The following is an 18,889-nucleotide window of genomic DNA, read 5'->3' as shown; positions in this document are numbered from 1 at the left end:
AAGAACTAAAAAAGAGCCACCGTGATGTAACAACCATGTAAAAGAAGCAGTGAGAGATGAAAAGGCATCTTTTAAAAAGTGGAAGTCAAATCCTAGTGAGGTAAATAGAAAGCAGCATAAACATTGCCAAATTAAATGTAAAAATGTAGTAAGAAAAGCCAAAACGGAGTTTGAAGAACAGCTAGCCAAAAACTCAAAAGATAATAACAAAATGTTTTTTAAGTACATCAGAAGCAGGAAGCCTGCTAAACAACCAGTGGTGCCCCTGCATGATTGAGATAGAAAAGGAGCACTTAAAGACGATAAAGTCATCATAGAGAAATTAAATGAATTCTTTGCTTCAGTCTTCACGGCTGAGCATGTTACAGAGATTCCCAAACCTGAGCCGTCATCTGTAGGTGACGAATCTGATTAATTGTCACAGATTGAAGTGTAACTAGAGTAGGTTTTGGAATTAATTGAGAAACTTAACAGTAACAAGTCACCAGGACTAGATGGATTCACCCAAGAGTTCTGAAAGAACTCAAATGTGAAATTGCGGAACTATTAACTCTGGTTTGTAACCAGCTACTGTACCAAGTGACTTGAAAATAGCTAATGTAATGCAAATATTTAAGAAGGGCTCTAGAGGTGATCCTGGGAATTACAGACCAGTCAGTACTGGGCAAATTAGTTGAAACAATAGTAAAGAATAAAATTGTCAGACACATAGAAGAACATAAATTGTTGCGCAAAAGTCAACATGGTTTCTGTAAAGGGAGATCATGTCTTACCAGTCTATTAGAGTTCTTTGAGGGGGTCAACAAATGTGTGGACAAGGGGGATCCAGTGGACATAGTGTACTTAGATTTCCAGAAAGCCTTTGACAAGGTCCCTCACCAAAGGCTCTTACGTAAATTAAGTTGTCATGGGATAAGAGGGAAGATCCTTTCATGGATTGAGAACTAGTTAAAAGACAGGGAACAAAGGGTAGGAATAAATGGTAAATTTTCAGAATGGAGAGGGGTAACTAGTGGTGTTCCCCAAGGATCAGTCCTAGGACCAATCCTATTCAACTTATTCATAAATGATCTGGAGAAAGCGGTAAACTGTGAGGTGGCAAAGTTTGCAGATGATACTAAACTGATCAAGATAGTTAAGACCAAAGCAGACTGTGAAGAACTTCAAAAAGATCTCACAAAACTAAGTGATTGGGCAACAAAATGGCAAATGAAATTTAATGTGGAAAAATGTAAAATAATGCACAGTGGAAAAAATAACCCCAACTATACGTACAATATGATGGGGGCTAATTTAGCTACAACTAATCAGGAGAAAGATCTTGGAGTCATTGTGGATAGTTCTCTGAAGATGTCCACGCAGACTGCAGCAGCAGTCAAAAAAGCAAACGGGATGTTAGGAATCATTAAAAAAGGGATAGAGAATAAGATGGAGAATATCTCATTGCCCTTATATAAATCCATGGTGAGCCCACATCTTGAATACTGCATACAGATGTGGTCCCCTCATTTCAAAAAAGATATACTGGCATTAGAAAAGGTTCAGAAAAGGGCAACTAAAATGATGAGGGGTTTGGAATGAGTCCCATATGAGGAGAGATTAAAGAGGCTAGGACTTTTCAGCTTGGAAAAGAGGAGACTAAGGGGGAATATGATAGAGGTATATAAAATCATGAGTGGTGTGGAGAAAGTGAATAAGGAAAAGTTATTTACTTGTTCCCATAATATAAGAACTAGGGGCCACCAAATGAAATTAATGGGTAGCAGGTTTAAAACAAAAAAAAGGAAGTTCTTCTTTACTCAGCACACAGTCAACCTGTGGAACTCCTTGCCTGAGGAGGTTGTGAAGGCTAGGACTATAACAGGGTTTAAAAGAGAACTGGATAAATTCATGGAGGTTAAGTCCATTAATGGCTATTAGCCAGGATGGGTAGGGAATGATGTCTCTAGCCTCAGTTTGTCAGAGGGTGGAGATGGATGGCAGGAGAGAGATCTCTTGACCAGTTACCTGTTAGGTTCACTCCCTCTGGGGCACCTGGCATTGGCCACTGTCGGTAGACAAAAAGAAAAGGAGTACTTGTGGCACCTTAGAGACTATCAAATTTATTGAGCATAAGCTTTCGTGAGCTACAGCTCACTTCATCAGATGCATTCAGTGGAAAATACAGTGGGGAGATTTATATACATAGAGAACATGAAACAATGGGTGTTACCATACACACTGTAAGGAGAATGATCACTTAAGGTGAGCTATTACCAGCAGGAGAGTGGGGGGTTCTTGGCGGGGAAAACCTCTCGTAGTGATAATCAAGGTGGGCCATTTCCAGCAGTTGACAAGAACGTCTGAGGAACAGTGGCGGGTGGAAGGGGTGAAATAAACATGGGGAATAGTTTTACTTTGTGCAATGACCCATCCACTCCCAGTCTCTATTCAAGCCTAAGTTAATTGTATCCAGTTTGCAAATTAATTCCAATTCAGCAGTCTCTCGTTGGAGTCTGTTTTTGACGGGTTTTTTTGTTGAAGAATTACAACTTTTAGGTCTGTAATCAAGTGACCAGAGAGATTGAAGTGTTCTCCAACTGGTTTTTGAATGTTATAATTCTTGACATCTGATTTGTGTCCATTTATTCTTTTACGTAGAGACTGTCCAGTTTGACCAATGTACATGGCAGAGGGGCATTGCTGGCACATGATGGCATATATCACATTGGTAGATGTGCAGGTGAACGAGCTTCTGATAGTGTGGCTGATGTGATTAGGCCCTATGATGGTGTCCCCTGAATAGATATGTGGACACAGTTGGCAACGGGCTTTGTTGCAAGGATAGGTTCCTGGGTTAGTGGTTCTGTTGTGTGGTGTGTGGTTGCTGGTGAGTATTTCAGGTTGGGGGGCTGTCTGTAAGCAAGGACTGGCCTGTCTCCCAAGATCTGTGAGAGTGATGGGTCGTCCTTCAGGATCGATTGTAGATCCTTGATGATGCGTTGGAAAGGTTTTAGTTGGGGGCTGAAGGTGATGGCTAGTGGCATTCTGTTATTTTCTTTGTTGGGCCTGTCCTGTAGTAGGTGACTTCTGGGTACTCTTCTGGCTCTGTCAATCTGTTTCCTCACTTCAGCAGGTGGGTATTGTAGTTGTAAGAATGCTTGATAGAGATCTTGTAGGTGTTTGTCTCTGTCTGAGGGGTTGGAGCAAATGCGGTTGTATCGTAGAGCTTGGCTGTAGACAATGGATTGTGTCGTGTGGTCTGGATGAAAGCTGTAGGCATGTAGGTAGGAATAGTGGTCAGTAGGTTTCCAGTATTGGGTGGTGTTTATGTGACCATTGCTTATTAGCACCATAGTGTCCAGGAAGTGGATCTCTTGTGTGGACTGGTCCAGGCTGAGGTTGATGGTGGGATGGAAATTGTTGAAATCATGGTGGAATTCCTCAAGGGCTTCTTTTCCATGGGTCCAAATGATGAAGATGTCATCAATGTAGCGCAAGTAGAGTAGGGACATTAGGGGACGAGAGCTGAGGAAGCGTTGTTTTAAGTGAGCCATAATAATGTTGGCATACTGTGGGGCCATGCGGGAACCCATAGCAGTGCTGTTGATTTGAAGGTATACATTGTCCCCAAATGTGAAATAGTTATGGGTGAGAACAAAGTCACAAAATTCAGCCATCAGGTTTGCCGTGACATTATTGGGGATACTGTTCCTGACGGCTTGTAGTCCATCTTTGTGTGGAATGTTGGTGTAGAGGGCTTCTATATCCATAGTGGCCAGGATGGTGTTTTCAGGAAGATCACCGATGGATTGTAGTTTCCTCAGGAAGTCAGAGGTGTGTCGAAGATAGCTGGGAGTGCTGGTAGCGGTGGGCCTGAGGAGGGAGTCTACATAGCCAGACAATCCTGCTGTCAGAGTGCCAATGCCTGAGATGATGGGGCGCCCAGGATTTCCAGGTTTATGGATCTTGGGTAGTAGATAGAATACCCCAGGTCGGGGTTCCAAGGGTGTGTCTGTGCAGATTTGTTCTTGTGCTTTTTCAGGGAGTTTCTTGAGCAAAAGGTGTAGTTAGTCTCTAAAGTGCCACAAGTACTCCTTTTCTTTTTGCGAATACAGACTAACACGGCTGCTACTCTGATACCTGTTGGTAGACAGGATACTGGGCTGGATGGACCTTTGGTCTGACCCAGTATGGCCATTCTTATGTTCTTATGTTCTTAACATAAGCCTCTAAGGAGCCCTTTACTAATGAGACTTTCATTACTTACTCCAACCGATGTTAAACTCCCAGAGAAACCAGCCCCAGTTCAAACCTATGTGGGATCACACAGAGATCAGTATAGGGCAAGCCCTGTCTTAGGAATCATATTTTATATCAGGATGACTTCATGATCATTTGGAATTACAAAGAAAATCTGCAAAAAGAAAAGGAGTACTTGTGGCACCTTAGACACTAACAAATTTAAGCATAAGCTTTCGTGAGCAACAGCTGACTTCATCGGATGCAAAGAAAATCTGGTCACTCTTATTGTGGCTTGGTTTTGTTTCTGAACCTCTGAGAGGACCCCAGCAACAGCCCCTGGGGAATAGAGGGCTTTTAACATGTAAACAAGAAACTCTTCCACCTTAACCCTTGATTGTGGACATAGTGAGATCAAGGTAGGGCTTTGAAAGCCAGAAACCTAACCTCATTAGCAGCTACAGCCAAGGCAAATACATCCCACCTGAGCTCTCCATTCATTCCAAAGTAGGCTTCAAATTCCTGGTCCCAGTTTCACTGGTCTGAGACTTAGCTGTGGGGTAAGGCAGGGGGAAAGGTGGTCATGTTAAGGCACTGGACTGAAACTCTGGAAATCTAAGAGCTCTGCCACCGAGCTCTGCCACCAATATTCCTGTATGACCTTGGACAAGTCACTTCCTCCCCCGTGCCTCAGTTTTCCCAACTACACAATGTGATAATAATACTTTCCTACCTCACAGAGGTGTGAGGCTAAATTCAATTATGTTTGTGAGGTGCTCTTACCAAACATGGATACAGAAAAGCCTATAACAATAAGCTACCTCAGAGACCTCCTCATCCACGGCATTCCCCAGCCAGCTCCTCAGGATGAACTCCCCAGGTTCATCGGTGGGGATAGAAACTAGGGGTGTCTTGAGTTCCTAAGTACAGGCCTCTGTCACTTGAGCTAAAAGAATAACTCTGAGAGCAGTAGCAGGCTTTTCTCTCTGTTCATCAGCAACTGGAGGGAACAAGACCCAGAGCCACTGTGTCATGTATGGTTCACAGGAACCATGAGGTAGGTCCAGTTAGGTCAGCCTAAGTTGACTTGCATTGACCCAGTTGTGCATGTGTATACACCAGAATTTTGCTTCACGCTGATGTAAGTGTCCTATTACAGTGATGCAGTAAAACCATCTCCCTGAACAACACAGAGCCAGGGCTGACCTACTTAGGTTGATGCAGTGCAAGCATAGACACTGCATGACCTGTGTCGACCCTGACAGTCTCTAGCAGCTGTCTCACAATCCCCCAGTCCCTGCGACATTGGTAGCTCCAGTCACAATTTTGAACTCTACTCCCTTAGGGTCACAGAGACCAAAAGCCCTTCCTCCCCTCCCCCGACTTTAAACCCTGGTGTGTTTCTGAAATGCCTTTCTCTGATTGCCCATCTTGGCCAGCACACCTAGGAGCTCTGCTCTCCACTGATGTGTGCATCTGACCATCCAGCCATGCTGGCTCCACACATAGAGCAGGCAAGAAACTTTGGATCTCCATGGCCTGTGGGGAGAAGAGGCTGTGTAAGTACAGCTACACACCTGCCATAGAAACATCACCATCTACATACAGATTGCACAGGGGATGCTAAAAGAGTGGCAAAAAAAAAAAGATTAAAGGTCTAGAAAACATGACCTATGAGGGAAGATTGAAAAAATTGGGTTTGTTTAGTCTGGAAAAGAGAAGACTGAGAGGGGACATGATAACAGTTTTCAAGTACATAAAAGGTTGTTACAAGGAGGAGGGAGAAGAATTATTCTTCTTAACCTCTGAGGATAGGACAAGAAGCAATGGACTTAAATTGCAGCAAGGGAGTTGGACATTAGGAAAAACTTCTTAGCTGTCAGGGTGGTTAAGCACTGGAATAAATTGCCTAGGGAGGTTGTGGAATCTCCATCCTTGGAGATTTTTAAGAGCAGGTTAGACAAACACTTTCAGGGATGGTCTAGATAATACTTAGTCCTGCCACGAGTGCAGGGGACTGGACTAGATGACCTCTCAAGGCCTCTTCCAGACCTATGATTCTATGACAGGGCTCAGCAGCAGTGCTGTGTGACAGTGAAGGATGTGTGCTGGCCAGGGATACTGGAAGCTGAGGTAAGATAACGAGAAATCTGGTGCTGCCCTGCAGACCTGCCACTTTTATGACAAAGTGCACACCAAACTTAGTGGGGACCCTCTCAGAACCCCATGTAAGACAGTGGATGCTTCACAGGAGCCCGGGGCTGAGACCCCTGCCATGAGGAGCGAGGAAGTACATGAAGAAGGCAACATGGTGGAGGACCCATGCTGCAAGCCAGGAGCCATTTGAAACTCCACTGGAATCAAGCCAGTTCAATAAATAAATGATAAATGCAGATGAGCCCACTGGTGAAGGGGAAGGGATCTCTGGTAAGTTTGTACATGCATTATTCCTTATAACCACTTTTTCCCCTTTTCATTGCCCTCCCTCCCCCCCTTCTTCCCCATTTAAAAATGGCATCTGTTCCATCTGCAAGTTTACAGAACAAGGCATTGCATTTTGGTGGCTTACGTTACTGATCTAATGTTAAAAACGAAATGTTGGAGAATAAATGGAAAAAAATAAAAGAGCAGTCTGATTACACACTGTGCAGCAGAGCAGCGGCCTGCGCTCAGGTAGATGTATTACAAACAGGCAGCATCTGATTTTCCATTCTTTGGTTTGCTGGGCTATGCTGAGGGGGGAAGGGACCCATCCAGAGTGCTTTGTTTATCTTACTAGGGATGCCCCTCTTATCCTCTTAAGAGATCTCGAAACTTTCCTGGAGGTACTCTGCAATCCTCCTCCAAACATTTCCAGGGATGGTGGCCGTGTTTCTTCCCCCACAATAGGAAACTTTCCTACACCCCAGCACCATGAGTTTAGCTGGCACTAGTGCAGTACACTGGCTAGCAGCACATGGGCCTAGGTGGCTTAGGGACACCAGGAACAGCTGGGTTCTTTGTGCCTTTGTCACTCTCTGGAGTGAGATATCAGCCAACATCACCACCACCACCTGTGACTATATCGCACTGCACTTCCCCTATGCCCGTACCTAGGAGGCCCAGCTTTTAAAGCTTCTATGCATAGACTGCTTGTGCCTCCCAATAGTGGGCGGGGGAGGCGGGGAGAGGGGAAGAGGGGGCAGAAGGGACAGCCTAAGGGGAGGACATGTGACCGCCCCATGTGTCTCCTCTTCCCAACTACACCCCTCACCCACCCTATGCCCAGCCTGGGGTGGCCATGCTCTCCCCACTCCACCAGTTACCTGGAGCAGGGAGGGGCTCTGTCCTCCCACTGTGCCTCCACCCCAGCATGTTCAGCTGCTCTCCCTGGCAGCTGGGCCCAGGCAGGGAGTGGGAGGGAGCCATTTCTCATGCGGCTGAAGCCAGCCGCTCCCTGTCGCTGCCTCTGTGTAGTGCGGCAGCTGCCTGAGAGAGCCTGGCTGGGGAGAGAGCAGGCTTCTCCCTGCCCAGGTCCTGCTGCTGGGGACGGAGCCCCCACTCCCCAGGGCATGTTTCTGGCTCACTTAGCCCCCATCCCCAGAAGCCGGGCCTGGGCTGGGAGAAGAGGGGGCACAGAGCAGTGACCCAGAGCAGCTGGTGTGAGAAGCTGCTGGTCCTGCCCCTTCCACTCCCCACCCGGGCCTTGCTGCCAGGGACAGGGGCTGAGCATGCTGGGGGGCAGGCACAGCAGGAGAAGGACAGAGTCCCTCTTCCTCCCACCTGGTAGGTCAAGCAGCAATCTGGAAATATTTGACCCTGCATACCCACCCTATGTGTCACCTATGATTCCATGCAATGGTGTACCCCCTCCTCCCCACTAGGCTGTGCTCACCATGGTTTGAGCTACAGAGCAGTGCTGTGCTGAGGTATTCCAAAGGTAAAGTGACAATAGAATTTCTGATTAATGGTAGTTATGGGAATAATAGTTCAAGGGACTTTTGAGCCTTATCTTTCCCTTTCCCTTCTGACTGTAAAGCTAATTGAGTATCTGTCTCTTTCAATCAGCAGCCTCTGGCATGGTGGCCTTAAGAAGTCCCCACTCCATGCCCGCTTGAACTGTGAACTGAGGGCTTGGAGGGGCCATATGACCGTGACCATGGAGAAGGCCCGAGAATGGAGGGGGCGGTTGCGGCAGGAGAGGGAAAAGGAGAGGGGTGCATTGGGAAATGCACCAGGACATCATGGGTATGCTCAGGTCACAAACTGAAATGTTGCAGAGCACTGCTGACCTACATGCCCAAACACCCCTGTGCAAGCAGCCTTTCCCATTCTTGGAGAATTCCCTGGGTGGTGCTCCCTATACACCCAAAAAGTACAGGTGACAGCATGGTGTGCATCTTTACCCCTATCACTGCATGCCAGGGAAAACCCAAGGAGAACTAGAGCTACACTTACTCCAACTTGTGAAACCACAGGCTCAGACAACTGCTGTTCACTCTTGTTTTGAACTTGGGGTTTCCGAGTATGGTTCATGTTGATGCACTGTTTTTAATGTGTGTATTTGTTTCCACTGTACTTTAGTTGCCCTGTTTCATTGCACAGCATAAAATTCTATTTGTGGAAACTCAGAATGTCTTCATTAGGTCAGTAGTTTTCAAACTGCGGGTCGCGAGCCAGTACTGAGCACTGGGTTGCTGTGGCTCTGGACAGCACTGCGGACTGAGTGGTTAAAAGTCCTGTCAGCGGTGCTGCCCGGCTAAGGCAGGCTCGTTTCTACTTGTTCTAACAATGCGTTGCACCCCAGAAGCGGCCAGCAGCAGGTCTGGTTCCTCGCGGGGGGGGGGGGGCAGGGGTACGGGGCTCCGCGTGCTGCCCCCACCCTGAGCACCGGCTCCTGGCCAATGGGAGCTGGGGAGGCAGTGCCTACGGGCGAGAGCTGCGCGGAGCTGCTTGCGCATCTCCGCCTACGAGCCGGACCTGCTGCTGGCTGCTTCCAGGGTGCAGCACAATCCGCGGTGCCAGGACAGGCAGGAAGCCTGCCTTAGCACCCTGGCTGCGCTGCTGACTGGAAGCTACCCGAGGTAAGCCCATGCCCCAACCTTGTGCCCCATTCCCTGCCCCAGCCCTGAGCCGCTCCCAAACCTGGAGCCCCTTCCTGCACCCTAAACTCCTCATCCCCGGCCCCAACCCAGAGCCTGCACCCCCAGCTCAGAGGTTGACCCCCCTACCACACCCCAACCCTCTGCCCCAGTCCTGAGCCCCCCAAAACCCAGAGCCCCCTCCTGCACCCCAAACCCCTCATCCCTGGACCTACCCCAGAGCCTGCGCCCCTAGCCCAGAGCCCTGACCCTCTCCTGCACGCTAACCCTCTACTCCAGCCTAGAGCCCCCTCCCACACCCTGAACCCCTCATTCCCGGCCCCACCCCTCAGCCCTCATCCCCGCATGCCAGCCCTGAGCCCTTCCCACACTCCAAACCCCTCATCCCCAGCTCTATTGAGTCACAGGCATCAACAATTTTCTTCAACTGGGTCTCCAGAAAAAAAGTTTGAAAAGCACTGCATTAGGTTACTCAAAATAGTACAAGTGGCAAAGAGTCCTGTGGCACCTTATAGACTAACAGACGTACTGGAGCATGAGCTTTCGTGGGTGAATACCCACTTCTTCAGATACATGTAGTGGAAATTTCCAGAGCCAGGTATAAATATGCAAGCAAGAATAGGCTAGGGATAACGAAGTTAGTTCGATCAGGGAGGATGAGGCCCTCTTCTAGCAGTTGAGGTGTGAACACCAAGGGAGGAGAAACTGCTTTTGTCGTTGGCCGGCCATTCACAGTCTTTGTTTAATCCTGAGCTGATGGTGTCAAATTTGCAAATGAACTGAAGCTCAGAAGTTTCTCTTTGAAGTCTGGTCCTGAAGTTTTTTTGCTGCAGGCTGGCTACCTTTCAATCTGCTCTTGTGTGTCCAGCGAGATTGAAGTGTTCTCCTACAGGTTTTTGTATATTGCCATTCCTAATATCTGATTTGTGTCCATTTATCCTTTTACGTAGGGACTGTCCAGTTTGGCTGATGTACATAGCAGACGGGCATTGCTGGCATATGATGGCGTATATTACATTGGTGGACTTAAAAAGAAAAGGAGTACTTGTGGCACCTTAGAGACTAACCAATTTATTTGAGCATGAGCTTTCGTGAGCTACAGCTCACTTCATCGGATGCATGCCGTGGAAACTGCAGCAGACTTTATTTATACACAGAGAATATGAAAAAATACCTCCTCCCACCCCACTGTCCTGCTGGTAATAGCTTATCTAAAGTGATCATCAGGTGGGCCATTTCCAGCACAAATCCAGGTTTTCTCACCCTCCATTTCCAGGTGAGAAAACCTGGATTTGTGCTGGAAATGGCCCACCTGATGATCACTTTAGATAAGCTATTACCAGCAGGACAGTGGGGTGGGAGGAGGTATTTTTTCATATTCTCTGTGTATAAATAAAGTCTGCTGCAGTTTCCACGGCATGCATCCGATGAAGTGAGCTGTAGCTCACGAAAGCTCATGCTCAAATAAATTGGTTAGTCTCTAAGGTGCCACAAGTACTCCTTTTCTTTTTGCGAATACAGACTAACACGGCTGTTACTCTGAAACCTGTCATTGGTGGACGTGCAGGTGAATGAACCAGTGTTGGTGTGGCTGATCTGGTTAGGTCCTGTGATGGTCGCTGGTGTAGATATGTGGGCAGAGTTGGCATTGAGGTTTGTTGCATGGATCGGTTCCTGAGTTAGAGTTACTATGGTGCAGTGCGTAGTTGCTGGTGCGAATATGCTTCAGGTTGGCGGGTCGTCTGTGGATGAGGACTGGCCTGCCTCCCAAGGCCTGTGAAAGTGAGAGATCGTTGTCTGGGATGGGTGGTAGATCACTGATGATACGTTGGAGAGGTTTTAGCTGAGGACTGTATGTGATGGCCAGTGGAGTTCTGTTGGTTTCTTTCTTGGGCTTGTCTTGCAGCAGGAGGCTTCTGGGTACATGTCCGGCTCTGTTGATCTCTTTCCTTATTTCCTCGTGTGGGTATCGTAGTTTTGAGAATGCTTGGAGAATGGAGGGGTGTGGCCCGTGCCCCGTTCACTTGCACTGGCAGAGCTGGAGTGCGGCTGCCAACCGGCCTGCAGGAGGGACGGAAGACACCCGGGGCCTGCTCACCCAGGGAGAGGTACAGTCCCACCCTTGCACCTCGCCTGGGGTGGGTGGGCTGCGCCCTGGCGTGGGCTGGGAGTGCCATGCATGGTGGAGGGTCTCATGCCTTCCCAGAGATGCTGTGTTTATATTTCTTTTTGTTTAATTTTTTACCGAAAACACGAAGGTCATATGTAGGGGGGAGGATGTTCTGAAGATGCTGTGCCTAGGGGCGCAGAAGGCGTAAATCCAGCCCTGCTTGTAGCCCTTCTCCCCCATGCCCCGAGCGATCTCCTTGTAGATGTCGACATTTCTACTGCAGGATTGGAGCTGTGCCTGCACAGCCTCTTCGCCCCACAGAGCCGAGAGTCCCACCCCCTCCCGTGCACTCCAGACAGGAGCGCGTCTGCAGCGTGGAGCCAGCACAATCCGCTGGGCAGTTGCTAGTTGTACTCTCCACACCGAGCAATCAGGGAAATATAATTTCAAAAAATCATGGGGCTTTAAAAGGGAAGGGAGATGTACCTGCATACTGGCCACTTGGCAGAGGAGTTCAAAATGGTGACCAGAGTGGTCATAGTGGGGCATTGTGGGACACCTCCTAGAGGCCACTAAAGTCAACATAAGTAACACAGTGTCTACACTGACACTGTATGACCCCAACTACATCGAGCTAAGTGCTATGCCTCTTGCGGAGGTGGAGTTATTAAGTTGGCGTAGTGGGCAAGTTACATCGGTGGGAGTGACATTTTAGTGTAGACACAGAGTTAGGTTGACAGAAGCTTCCTTGCATCGACCTAACTCTACAGTGTAGACCAGGCATGTCACTGCTAAATACAAGGTTTGAACAGATTGTTTCACATAAGTAGTTAGCACATATTTTTAGCCCTGGTCTACACTACGAGGTTAGGTCAAATTTAGCTGCATTAGGTCGATTTTATAAGCAAAGCGTCTACACAACCAAACCTGTTCCGTCGACGTAAAGGACTCTTAAAATTGGCTGCTATACTCCTCCCTGGCAAGGGGAGTAGCGCTAAAATCGACCCTGCTGGGTCAAACTTGGGGTAGTGCAGATGCAATTTGATGGTATTGGGCCCCGGGAGCTATCCCAGAGTGCTCTAATGTGACCACTCTGGACAGCACTCTCAACTCCAATGCACTAGCCAGGTACACAGGAAAAGCCCCAGGAACTTTTGAATTTCATTTCTTGTTTGGTCAGCATGGCGAGCTCAGCAGCACAGGTGACCATGCAGTCCCAGAATCACAAACAAGCTCCAGCATGGAGCGAACGGGAGACACTGAATCTGATTGCTGAATGGGGAGAACAATCTGTGCAGGCAGAACTCCGATCAAAAAGAAGAAATGCTAATATATATGCCAAAATTGCACAGGGCATGGCGGACAGAGGCTACAACAGGGACACACAGCAGTGCCGCATGAAAGTTAAGGAGCCTACCAAAAGACAAAGGAGGCAAACGGTCGCTCTGGGTCAGAGCACCAGATATGCCGCTTCTATGATCAGCTGCATGGCATTCTAGGGGGGACCCTACGACTACCCCACCACTGTCATAGAATCATAGAATATCAGGGTTGGAGGGGACCTCAGGAGGTCATCTAGTCCAACCCCTTGCTCAAAGCAGGACCAATCCCCAACTAAATAATCCCAGCCAGGGCTTTGTCAAGCCTGACCTTAAAAACCTCTAAGGAAAGAGATTCCACAACCTCCCTAGGTAACGCATTCCAGTGTTTCACCACCCTCATAGTGAAAAAGTTTTTCCTAATATCCAACCTAAACCTCCCCCACTGCAACTTGAGACCATTACTCCTTGTCCTGTCCTCTTCTACCACTGAGAATAGTCTAGAACCATCCTCTTTGGAACCCCCTTTCAGGTAGTTGAAAGCAGCTATCAAATCCCCCCTCATTCTTCTCTTCTGAAGACTAAACAATCCCAGTTCCCTTAGCCTCTCCTCATAAGTCATGTGTTCCAGCCACCTAATCATTTTTGTTGCTCTCCGCTGGACTCTTTCCAATTTTTCCACATCCTTCTTGTAGTGTGGGGCCCAAAACTGGACACAGTATTCCAGATGAGGCCTCATGTCCCTCCATCTGCTGGCAATGCCCCTACATATACATCCCAAAATGCCATTGGCCTTCTTGGCAACAAGGGCACACTGTTGACTCATATCCAGCTTCTCGTCCACTGTAACCCCTAGGACCTTTTCTGCCGAACTGCTGCCGAGCCATTCGATCCCTAGTCTGTAGTGGTGCATTGGATTCTTCCATCCTAAGTGCAGGACTCTGCACTTGTCCTTGTTGAACCTCATCAGATTTCTTTTGGACCAATCCTCTAATTTGTATAGGACCATCTGTATCCTATCCCTACCCTCCAGCGTATCTAACTCTCCTCCCAGTTTAGTATCATCTGAAAACTTGCTGAGGGTGCAGTCCACACCATCCTCCAGATCATTTATGAAGATATTGAACAAAACTGGCCCGAGGACCGACCCTTGGGGCACTCCACTTGATACCGGCTGCCAACTAGACATTCATCACTACCCGTTGAGACCGACAATCTAGCCAACTTTCTATCCACCTTATAGTCCATTCATCCAGCCCATATTTCTTTAACTTGCTGGCAAGAATACTGTGGGAGACCGTGTCAAAAGCTTTGCTAAAGTCAAGGAACAACACGTCCACGGCTTTCCCCTCATCCACAGAGCCAGTTATCTCATCGTGGAAGGCAATTAGATTAGTCAGGCACGACTTGCCCTTGGTGAATCCATGCTGACTGTTCCTGATCACTTTCCTCTCCTCTAAATGCTTCAGAATTGATTCCTTGAGGACCTGCTCCATGATTTTTCCAGGGACTGAGGTGAGGCTGACTGGCCTGTAGTTCCCCGGATCCTCCTTCTTCCCTTTTTTAAAGATGGGCACCACATTAGCCTTTTTCCAGTCGTCCGGGACTTCCCCCAATCTCCACGAGTTTTCAAAGATAATGGCCAATGGTTCTGCAATCACATCCGCCAACTTCTTTAGCACTCTTGGATGCAGTGCATCTGGCCCCATGGACTTGTGCTCGTCCAGCTTTTCTAAATTGTCCCGAACCACTTCTTTCTCCACAGAGGGCTGGTCACCTCCTCCCCATGCTGTGCTGCCCAGGGCAGTAGTCTGGGAGCTGACCTTGTTTGTGAAGACAGAGGCAAAAAAAGCATTGAGTACATTAGCTTTTTCCACATCCTCTGTCACTAGGTTGCCTCCCTCATTCAGTAAGGGGCCCACACTTTCCTTGACTTTCTTCTTGTTGCTAACATACCTGAAGAAACCCTTCTTGTTACTCTTAACATCCCTTGCTAGCTGCAACTCCAGTGGTGATTTGGCCTTCCTGATTTCACTCCTGCATCCCCGAGGAATATTTTTATACTCTTCCCTGGTCATTTGTCCAATCTTCCACTTCTTGTAAGCTTCTTTTTTGGGTTCAAGATCAGCAAGGATTTCACTGTTAAGCCAAGCTGGTCGCCTGCCATATTTACTATTCTTTCTACACATGGGGATGGTATGTCCCTGTAACCTCAATAAGGATTCTTTAAAATACAGCCAGCTCTCCTGGACTCCTTTCCCCCTCATGTTATTCTCCCAGGGGATCCTGCCCATCAGTTCCCTGAGGGAGTCAAAGTCTGCTTTTCTGAAGTCCAGGGTCCGTATTCTGCTGCTCTCCTTTCTTCCCTATGTCCGTGGACACCTTCAAGGGGGAAGTCTCACACAAGAGGGAGGAGGATTTTGTGGATGAGGAAGAGGAGGAGGAGGAGGAGGAGGAGAATGCACAGTAGGCAAGCGGAGAATCTGTTCTTCCCGGCAGCTAGGACCTTTTCATCACCCTGGAGCCAGTACCCTCTCAAGGCAGGTTCCTGGACCCTGAGGCTGGAGACGGCACCTCTGGTGAGTGCACATTTGTAATTACACTATAGAGTTTAAAAGCAATAGTGTTTAATGTTTGATTTTCTCTGAAGAATTGGGATGCATTCGCAGCCAGGACAGCTACTGGAAAAGTCTGCTAATGTGTCTGGGGATGGAGCGGGAATCCTCCAGGGACATCTCCATGAAGCTCTCCTGGAAGTACTCTGAAAGCCTTTGCAGGTTTCTGGGGAGAGCTGCCTTATTTCACCCTCCACGGTAGGACACTTATCACACCAAGTCAGTAGCAAGTAGTCTGGAATCACTGCAGCACAAAGCATGGCAGCGAGTGGTGCTGGATGTTGGTTCACATTCAAGCAATATTCAGTCCTTATATTTCTGTGTTAGCATCAGGAGAGTGATATCATTCATGGTCACCTTGTTGAAATAGATGAATTTTTATAAGGGAACAGTAAAAGGACCCCGTTCATGCTGGGCTGTTTGTGCTTGACTAAAAGGGATCATCCCTGAGAATAGCTATGCAGCGGGGGGAGGGGTGAAGGGCTCATCCCAGAGAATCACCACATGGTAGGGTGGGGGGAGGGTAGTGCTGCACATCCACCTGAAAACCACAGACCCTCCTTTTAAATGGCAAACCCAACAAGCATTGCTTGCTATGGGAAAGGAGGGTACTCCAGTTTGAAACCATTCCCACATGTTATGAAGGTGGAAGAAGCCAACCCCGTGTACCTTTTGGCTTACCATGGCTGCCTGGAAACTGAATTCTGTTGCCCAGCTGTGTGTTATGTGTCACTATACCGGCAGGCGCTCAATATAAAAGGCAAAATGCAACCTTGTACCTAAAGCACATGTGCTGTTTGCTGTGAATTGCTTGATTCACTGTGAAAAAGTCTCCCTTTTGTTCTCAGAAATGTATCATCTTAAATTTTACTCTCCCTTTTTATCCCCCCACAGGTGCAAATGTTTTAACATTCCCCCTATCATCTCCGTCCGTGAGGTTATCGCATATTAGAAGGCAAAAAAAACCACACTCGCGATGACATGTTTTCTGAGCTCATGCAGTCCTCCCGTGCTGATAGGGCACAGCTGAATGCATAGAGGCATTCAGTGTCAGAGACCAGGAAAGCATTAGGTGAGCACAATGAGAAGAGGCAGGAGGCAATGCTGAGGCTAATGGGGGAGCAAATGAACATGCTCTGGCGTCTGGTGGAGCTGCAGGAAAGGCAACAAGAGCACAAACTGCTGCTGCATCCACTGTATAACCGCCTGCCCTCCTCCCCAAGTTCCATATCCTCCTCTCTCAGATGCCCAAGAATGCCAGGGGGGGAGGCTCTGGGCACCCAGCCACTCCACTTCAGAGGATGGCCCAAGCAACAGAAGGCTGTCATTCAAACAGCTTTGATTTGTAGTGTGGCTACAATAAGCAATGTAGCCTTGTCCTTCCCTAGCCCACCCAGGCTACCTTGTCAGTTATCTCACTTTTTAAAAATTAATAAAGAAAGAATGCATGGTTTCAAAACAATAGTGACTTTATTTCCTTTGCCAGCTGTGATTGAAGGGGGGAGGGTGGTTGGCTTACAGGGAATTAAAATCAACAAAGGGGGCAGGTTTGCATCAAGGAGAAACACACACAACTGTCACACCGTAGCCTGGCCAGTCATGAAACTGGTTTTCAAAGCCTCTCTGATGTGCAGCATGCCTAACTGTGCTCTTCTAATCGCCCTGGTGTTTGGCTGGTGTCAAAATCGGCCACCAGGTGATTTGCCTCAACCTCCCATTCCATCATAAATGTTTCCCCCTTACTCTTACAGATATTATGGAACACACAGCAAGCAGCAATAACAATGGGAATATTGGTTTTGCTGAGGTCTAACTGAGTCAGTAAACTGCACCAGCGTGCTTTTAAATGCCCAAAGGCACATTCTACCACCATTCTGCACTTGCTCAGCCTATAGTTGAACTGCTCCTTACTACTGTCCAGGCTGCCTGTGTACGGCTTCATGAGCCAAGGGAGCAAGGGGTAGGCTGGGTCTCCAAGGGTAACTATTGGCATTTCAACATCCCCAACGGTAATTTTCTGGTCTGGGAAGTAAGTCACTTCTTGCAGCTGTTCAAACAGCCCAGAGATCCTAAAGATGCAAGCGTCATGCACCTTTCCTGGACATTCCACGTTGATGTTGGTGAAATGTCCCTTGTGATCCACGAGTGCTTGCAGCACCATTGAGAAGTATCCCTTGTGGTTTCTGTACTGGTTGGCAAGGTCGTCCAGTGCCAAGATAGGGATATGCATTCCATCTATCACCCTACCACAGTTAGGGAACCCCATTGCAGCAAAGCCATCCACTGTGACCTGCACATTTCCCAAAGTCACTACCCTTGTTAGCAGAAAGTCAGTGATTGCATTGGCTACTTGCAATCACTAGATTTGCCCACTCCAAATTGATTCCCGACCGGTAGCAGTCAGGCATTGCAAGCTTCCACAGGGCTATCGCCACTTCCTTCTCAACTGTCAGGGCAGCTCTCATCTTGGTATTCCTGTGCTTCAGGGGGAAAGCAACTCACAAAGTTCCGGAAAGTGGCTTTACGCATGCGAAAGTTTTGCAGCCACTGGGAATCATCCCATACCTGCAACACTATGCAGTCCCACCAGTCTGTGCTTGTTTGCAGGGCCCAGAATCAGCATTCCATTGTATCAGCCAGCCCCACTGCCACCATGATGTCCCAATTGCCACATCCCGTGCTTTCAGGAATGTCTGTGTTCATGTCCTCCTCACAATTATCTTCGTGCTGGCATCTCCTAGTCAGGTTCTGCACATACTGCAGGATAATGCGTGAGGTGTTTACAATGCTCACAACAGCAGCGGCGAGCTGAGTGGGCTCCATGCTTGCCATGCTATGGCGTCTGCACGGACAACTGGGAAAAAAGGCACGAAATGATTGTCTGCTGTTGCTTTCACGGGGGGGGAGGGTGGGAAGGGAGACAACCACCCGCGACAATGTTTTTGCCTCATCAGGCATTGGGAGCTTAATCCAGTATTCCAATGGGCAGTGGAGACTGCGGCGACTGTGGGATAGCTACCCACAGTGCACCGCTCCGTGAGTCGATGCTAGCCCCGGTATTAAGGACACATTCCGCTGACTTAATGTGTTTAGTGAGGACATACACAATCGACTGTATAAAATCGATTTCTAAAGATCGCTATAAAATCATCCTAATTTCATAGTGTAGACACACCCTAAGAGACCATTCAAGGTGAAGTGGCCCATTAACAACCCTCCAGTCACAGGACAAAAAAGGGGGGTTAGTGGGTTACAGATTACTGTAATGAGCCATAAATCCAGTGTCTTTGTTAAGTCCGTGATTTTTAGTGTCTAGCAAAGTCATGAATTTCAGCTCTTAGGCTCATCTTTGAAAGTGTTGTGCAGGTTTCCTTTGAGGACAACGACTGAGAGGTCAGATATAAAGTGATTGCATTTGCCCATAGATGATATGGTGTTTTTGTCTTTTATAATTTTTCTGTGTGAGTTTATGCGAGAATGTTGTGATTGTCTGGTTTCACTCACATTTTTTTATTGGAGTGTAGTGAAGCAAGTACTCACTGG

Source organism: Lepidochelys kempii, chromosome 1 (genome assembly GCF_965140285.1).
Source record: "Lepidochelys kempii isolate rLepKem1 chromosome 1, rLepKem1.hap1, whole genome shotgun sequence".
NCBI lineage: Eukaryota > Metazoa > Chordata > Testudines > Cheloniidae > Lepidochelys > Lepidochelys kempii.
This window is presented reverse-complemented; position numbering follows the sequence as displayed.